This window comes from Macadamia integrifolia, chromosome 9, assembly GCF_013358625.1.
Source record: "Macadamia integrifolia cultivar HAES 741 chromosome 9, SCU_Mint_v3, whole genome shotgun sequence".
In the NCBI taxonomy this organism is placed as follows: Eukaryota; Viridiplantae; Streptophyta; class Magnoliopsida; order Proteales; family Proteaceae; genus Macadamia; species Macadamia integrifolia.
Window position 1 is genome coordinate 2,551,443 of NC_056565.1, and position 6,901 is coordinate 2,558,343.

The 6,901-nt window shown below is 37.5% G+C and overlaps 1 pseudogene; it reads right to left on the reverse strand.

Annotated features, from left to right (window-relative positions):
* Positions 1-11: 11 nt before the first annotated feature.
* Positions 12-5,643, reverse strand: LOC122088981 (annotated as a pseudogene).
* Positions 5,644-6,901: the final 1,258 nt, after the last annotated feature.

The window sequence follows — 6,901 nt, forward strand, 5'->3', positions numbered from 1 at the left end:
AACATCTCTGATTACAAGCTTTCCAACTTCATTTTCTCGAAAAGTATAGCTGATTGCTCGAGGTTCCCTCCAAAAGAGTACCCGCAAATCATGGAAGTCCATGTAGCGACATCTCTTTGGGGCATTCCGTCAAACAGTCGACGAGCAATGTCCATACCCTCGCATTTGCTGTACATATCTACCAGAGCATTCGTTACGGAGATATCAGATTCGAAACCCATTCTGTAAATCGCGCAATGAAACTCCTTTCCCTTATTAATATCCATCAGACCAACACAAGCTTTCAAGGTGAAAGAAAACGTGAATCTGTTGGAAAAATCCCAGCTTGCAGTAAACGGGAGAAGTAACCGATCGCATTTTCGCAGTTCCCTTGAAATGCCGAAACCGAGATCATCCAGTTCCAAGCAAAACAGTTGGTCTTTGAATCTGTTCAAAGATTACAGTAGCAGATTCCACGTCCCCACAACCTGCGTACACTCCCACGAGCTTGGAGTTCAGAGACCCAACGTTCATGTCTGTTCCAGAAGACAATAACTGGGCATGAATCTGCTTCCCTGGTTTCAAAGCCTTTGCTCTCATGCAGCCTGCAAAAGAGATCCCATGTGACCCAAATCCAATCCCTTCATTCTTGTGTGATATTAATGGCTCCCTCATCCCTAACTGGGAAGGCCTCGATTTGTCAATTAGTTGATGCTGCTTCATAATAGAGCCACGGCGACACGAGAGCTTCCTCCAAGCCTCTGTTCCACTCCAGAGTCAAATTTCATTCCAGAGCTTCCTTACCGACGCTATTGATTTCGATGGGAGCGGCCTTATGCCGTTGGATTCGTTTCTTATAAAATCCCAACGGTTGATACTGTCCCAGACCCGTCTATAGGTTCTGTTGACCCAACCCAAGATTCTGCCTTGACGAGTGGGAATCGTTGTTTTCTTGGGCAAGAGAGAGAGAGAGAGAGAGAGAGAGAGAGATTGGGCAGCTCAGATCTCACTTTGTTGTGCAGTTTTTGTTTGGTGTACAGAAAACTATGTCTAGAGCTATATGTGTTACAAGAGAACCTCAAAGATTATAGAAAGAGATGCCTGGGTCTTTGCGGTCGAACAGTTTTGACAGTCTCCGGGTAAGGTGCGTAGTTCTCACCCTCAACCTCGCAAACGCTGGAGCCTTGTGCACCAGGTATTCGCGCTCAATACTCTTTTATGCTCTTTCACTGCCCTTTAATGTTTATTGAATTTCAGTGAACAAATAAATTACTGTATGTTTTTTCTCGCTTCAAATACACCGCACAAGATCTTGGTCGTTTTAGATCCCAAGTACATTGAGTGTCCTATGAGTTGTACTACAGAACTTTGACCGACATGCTGCTGTTCAAACATCATTTTGAGTTGTCGCCTTGTTCTTCAATCCGCATTTGTAGATTTCTCTGACTCTGACATTAAACCGCCCGGGGGGGGGGAAGAATAGCCATATAAGGGTGAACAAACCTCTAATTGATCATGTAGACACCTCTGTACATCTAGTTGCTGTCGTAGTGCATCCGTGATTTGCATGCTGCAATGAGGAAGGTGGTAAACTTATAGTAAGTTAATGTACTTGCACATAGACCAGTGAATAATATTATACATATTATAAGATAGTGAATAGTTTAAAAAATATAGTTAGAATTTTATTGTAAATATCTGTATGCAAGCTAATGACAGATTTTCCTGCAAATGCGACAAAAAACAGACACAAGGTTTTTCCTAACAAATTGCTGGCCATAGAAGAAAGAAGGGATTTCAACTGTCATACTCAGATTTGTTACTTGCTAAATTTATACTAAATCACTTATCCTAGAACATGATTGAAGAATTTTTATTACTTGCTAAATTTATAAGAAAATCCCTTAGCTAAGAACATGATTGAAGAATTTCACAAGTTACGAGAACCATGAGTATGACAGTTGAAATTCCTTAAAAAATAACATTACCTGAGATCTGTCATACTCAGCTAAGGGATTTCATAACAAACAGACACAAGGGTTAAAAATGATCTTCTTGGTCCTACCCAAAAAAAAAAGATCTTCTTGAAGATCGAAGAATTTTACATAACTAAAACAAACAAACAGAAAGGGGGGGGGGGTAACTCTACAACTTAATGAATACAGTAATAAATTTTCTTCACTTGTCAACCAAATCACTTGATGTTAATAGAAAAGTATGCAGAAAGTTCGCTACAATTTTTAAGTGTACTATCTAAGTTCAGCTATTTTTGTTTTGCTATTAGTTTATTTTTTTCCCAATCTAGGTTCTCACATGAATTCAGCAAAACCTAAAGAAATATTGCTCGCTGGAATTTCTTAACCCCATCTCACTTGAAAAAAAAATGGAATAGAAAAGAAAAGAAAAATTAAGATCCAAAGACTTAATTCAACTCCATAAACCCCATATTTCAAGGAGATAAAAACCTTAGCCTCATCATGTGATCTATGAATTGTTATGTTAATCAAGTAGCAAGGATTCATCCAGTAACAAATCAAGTGCCATCGATTTATCTAGAAATGGAATTAACATTCAAATTTGGCTACCTGCTATCTGGCACTCTAATCCCAAGAACCGCAGAAAGAAAAGATGTCACCCAAATCAGCATGTGTAAATAAACCCAAAAACACAAATCCAGGTTGAGTTTTCAGTGGTTTATTCTCACATAAATAGAAAGAGAAGAAACGGAATTAATTTTTATAAAAGCAAGAGAATATCAGATCAAATTGTTTTGCTCCATACGGTAGGGGGAATCTAGTCCATTGTCCTATTAGAAAACTCACACAGAAAAATCAACATTAGCATATAGAGCAGATCACCAAGAGGTATCATACTTCCATCAGCTAACAAGCACATATATCTAATACAAAGAAATCCTCTCTGTAGTAACAGATTAGCTAATGATAATAAATTTACCTTCTGCAGATTCTGGCATGTATTTGGCAATTCGATATTTCTGCAAGGCAAATGCAAAGGTTTCACTCATGTCATTAGAAAATAAATCACAACCAAGTCAAACGTCTAAAGTAGTGCACTTTGCAGAAAGAAGGGAGGAGAAAGCCAACCTGCAAATGGCTTTTCACATGGAAGATGGTCAATCCTTCAGAGTTCATCAATCTCAGGATTCCCTTCGGTGTTGCCTCTACATTCAACAAGAAATAATGTCATTCAATGGAGACTTTCTTGACTAGAGTAGTTTTATCATATTACATACTCTCTGCACCCCCAAGACGGTTCACGGATTCAACAAACCGCTCATGGAGATCTGGAGTCCATCTAATCTTACTTGAGAACTGCCACAAGTAAGAAGGTTCTGGGGACTGCTTGTCTGGCTGATGATGAAGGCATGGTTGTGCTAGTGGAGGGGTGAATGAATTACAACCAACCTATAAAAATGAAAAAATTCAACCCCAATCAAACTAATCTTTCTCTATGATGATGCTTAATTTAAACCACACATATATCTTGATGACTGGAAAGAAAAATTATGTTGGAGAATGGGAGAGAGGGAAAGAAAACAACTCACTCTAGGACTTCTTCCGAAAGGGACTGCAAAGAGCCTATTTTCTAAGGTGCCTTCTTCACCTGCCAAATTATTTTGCAGAAGTGGAAGGTCACTCCTTGGCAAATTTCTACAGGAGTTTCTATCGGAGTGGCACAAAATCTAGATTTTTGATTGCTATGCAATGGAAGCTTCACGACGGATTGCAAGGTATCCTTTGATTGAAGGTCAATATCATCTTGCTTTGCTGAGTTAACAGAGAGGGGATCCTCAGAAGACAGTAATGATGGAATTGCCAGATCATAATTCTTGTGAAGCTGGGTACACCAAGGGTGTTTGCCAACTTGACACTGGTACTGTGGATAGCCCATGTAGTCTTCAGTTGTATAAAAGTAGAAGTTGTTGGTTGGAATTGACATGAAATTGTACCACCAGAATTTGCTGTCCTGTGGTTTGGCTGTGGAGATCCTCCTCCCATAGCTGATGATGGAGATTGGGGACAAACTCCCATGTTCCAAGACTGCCGAGAACCAAAACTTTCATAGGAGCAATCAGATAATTCAAAAGTATAATCACTCAAACATCCATTGTTTGGTTCTTGGCACTCAATTTTATGAGTGTTCATTTAGAGGCAATCAGAAATTTTATATAACTATGAGAAGAGAAAAACTACAATACATAATCCAAGCTACTTCACTGGCACTGAGAACTGCTTTGTAATAGTCTTCTATCTTGATTGATAACAGAACACCACCAAAGACTGGCTGGTTTTTGGTGAATCCTCTCAGATGAAGAGCCACGCAAACAACGCGTAAAATCAGACAAAAAGATGAAGCAGAAAGAGGGATAAACAACATCCTTTGAATTTAAAGGGTTTATTGGAGAAATTGTATTTCCATATTCTACAAGACTTCTAACATAAGATACCAATGTAGATGCATAATCCAATCAACCTTTTATGTTATTCCAGAGATGGATAGAGATGAACAAACACCTTGACCCATAGACCCAAAATATTAGGGGGAGAAAAAACGAAAGACAAAACCCATCAGAATATATAATAAATAAACAAATATTTTTCCATTTTATCAAGATAAAATTGGAATGTTTTACTGTGGGGAGTTGAATCTTAACTACAAAAGAAAGGTCGGTTTTTCAATCCAGAACATAATTGATTCCTAAAGCAAAGTCTTTTCACTTTTATGATCAGAAATCTGGAATTTTATGCCATGGGTATCAGAAGCTTAATAATTTAAGTGTGAGAGATACTGGCATAAATTCACAACTCCAACAAGCCCTTCAATTATTCCTACAATGGATAAGGATGGAAAACAATTTAGCCAAAAAACCCAAATACATTGTGAGGGGAATAAAAACTAAAAAGAAGCATAATTGTTGTTTGCAATAAAAAGGAAATTATGGCCTTTGGCTTCCTTCAATACACAAAGTTGAATGCTTCTAAATGAAATTTAACAATGAAAAAAACAGATCATATAAGACTATTGTGTTGGAAAACCACAAATAGAATCTAGGAATCTGTAAACAAAATTTAAAACAAAGAGGGGAGGGGAAATTTTTAATCTTTTGATGGGGGTTCAACTACTCACTGTAATAATCCAAAGTATGGGACAGAGAAGGGACGTGAGAGTTGAAGATACCTGGGCATAACAATAATGGAGAAATATTACCATCTTCCACCTTCCACCTTCCACCCATACACAGAGAGAGAGAATGAGGGTACCTTGGATTTCTATCTGGGTCTTTCTAATTTTCACTGATTGAGATATCGGATTGAAGGAGACCATGATTTCTGCTTGAGAATCTTTATCTGATGATAAGGATACCATCACTGTTGTTCTAATAGTACATGAATAGTCATAGATGTTATTCTCAGTGAGGGACTGATCAGAATCAAATGTGATATAATGTTGAGATTTGGAAGGAAAAAGATCGATTCCTTTGGAGGTTTTTGATGAGAAACGAATAAACCAGGTGGATCAATGGCCACAGAAAGTGAAAAAAAGGCACAGAAATTCGGTTCTCTCACTCTTACCTCTCTGTCTGTCAATTTGATCAAACTCCATCTCCAGCAACTCCGTTGGAATGTTGGAGAAATCTGTACGTAACCGTTAACAATTCGTTTTTTAATCCTTTGTGATTTGACTAATAATAAACTAACCACGAGGGAAAATATTGTGACGGGGAATCTAAAAGTCAATACAATCAAAATCAGCCAAAATATGATTCCACGTACGAGAATCATTCTCAACTCTCTGACTTCCTATTTTTTTTTTTTTTTTTTTTCCACTATGAAATTTCCAACCCTTTGAAGGAGGATTTCAATTTTGATTAACAACGGTCTCAAAGTTAGGCCAAATAGCCATAAAGAAGGCACAATCTAGAGGAGATAATTTATAGATAACAAAATGGAAAGAGTTGGGACTGACTGATGAAATTTGACTGCGTTTTCTATCATGATGATGTATTAACGACCTTTATTATTGATTAATATAAGAACTTTTTTTGGCCACCTCCAATGATGGGAATTTTTTTTTTTTTTTTTTATGACAAATTATTGGTTGACCTTACCATCCAAACTGACCCTTTAGAGGCTTAAAGGACAACTATATGCTTCATGTTGTTGGATAAGTTGTCTTTCAAACGACCCAAAAACCATGATCAGTTTAATAAGCTTCAATTTATCAGCCAAGCAACCCTCGACTTAGGATGGACTCAAAAAAGTGACCTGTTAACTAATGAAAAATTTTAGATGCCATTGTGAAGGAATCAAAGATCATACGAAGTCGTCCTTGCCCCAAAGAGTCGCATCCAACTAAAATGAAGGCAGTAAATCTCTTCACCACGGTTAAAGAGAAACTTGAATAGGAATAAATTTGTCACATCCTCACACGACACATGTCACACGATGATACGAGAAACCGAATCCATCAAATGATGTGACAACTTGTTTGATTTTCCTATTTAACTTAGATTATGACAGAGCTATCAACTCTTAGGAAAACCTTTTATATGAAGGATTAAGGCTGAGATGGATTGAAAGACACATGCATTAACCACCAAATTGCTTGTGTGGACCATTATCTCTGTATGAAAAGCATCACTAATGGTCCTCCTCCATGACCATGGCCAGGACCAGAACCTCCTTACCTCCATATCTCATGATAGATCCTCCAAGTACCTGCTTTATTTGTAGGATTTCCATAGTGTAGTAGTCTATATTCCTACCACTCTTTCTAAAGATTTATCAAGCCTTTTCCCTCCCTTAGGGAAGAACAATTCCAAATAGCCTCTTAAGTAGCCATCAATTCTTTATGGGAATATATATATATATATATATATATATATTTTTTTTTTTTTAAT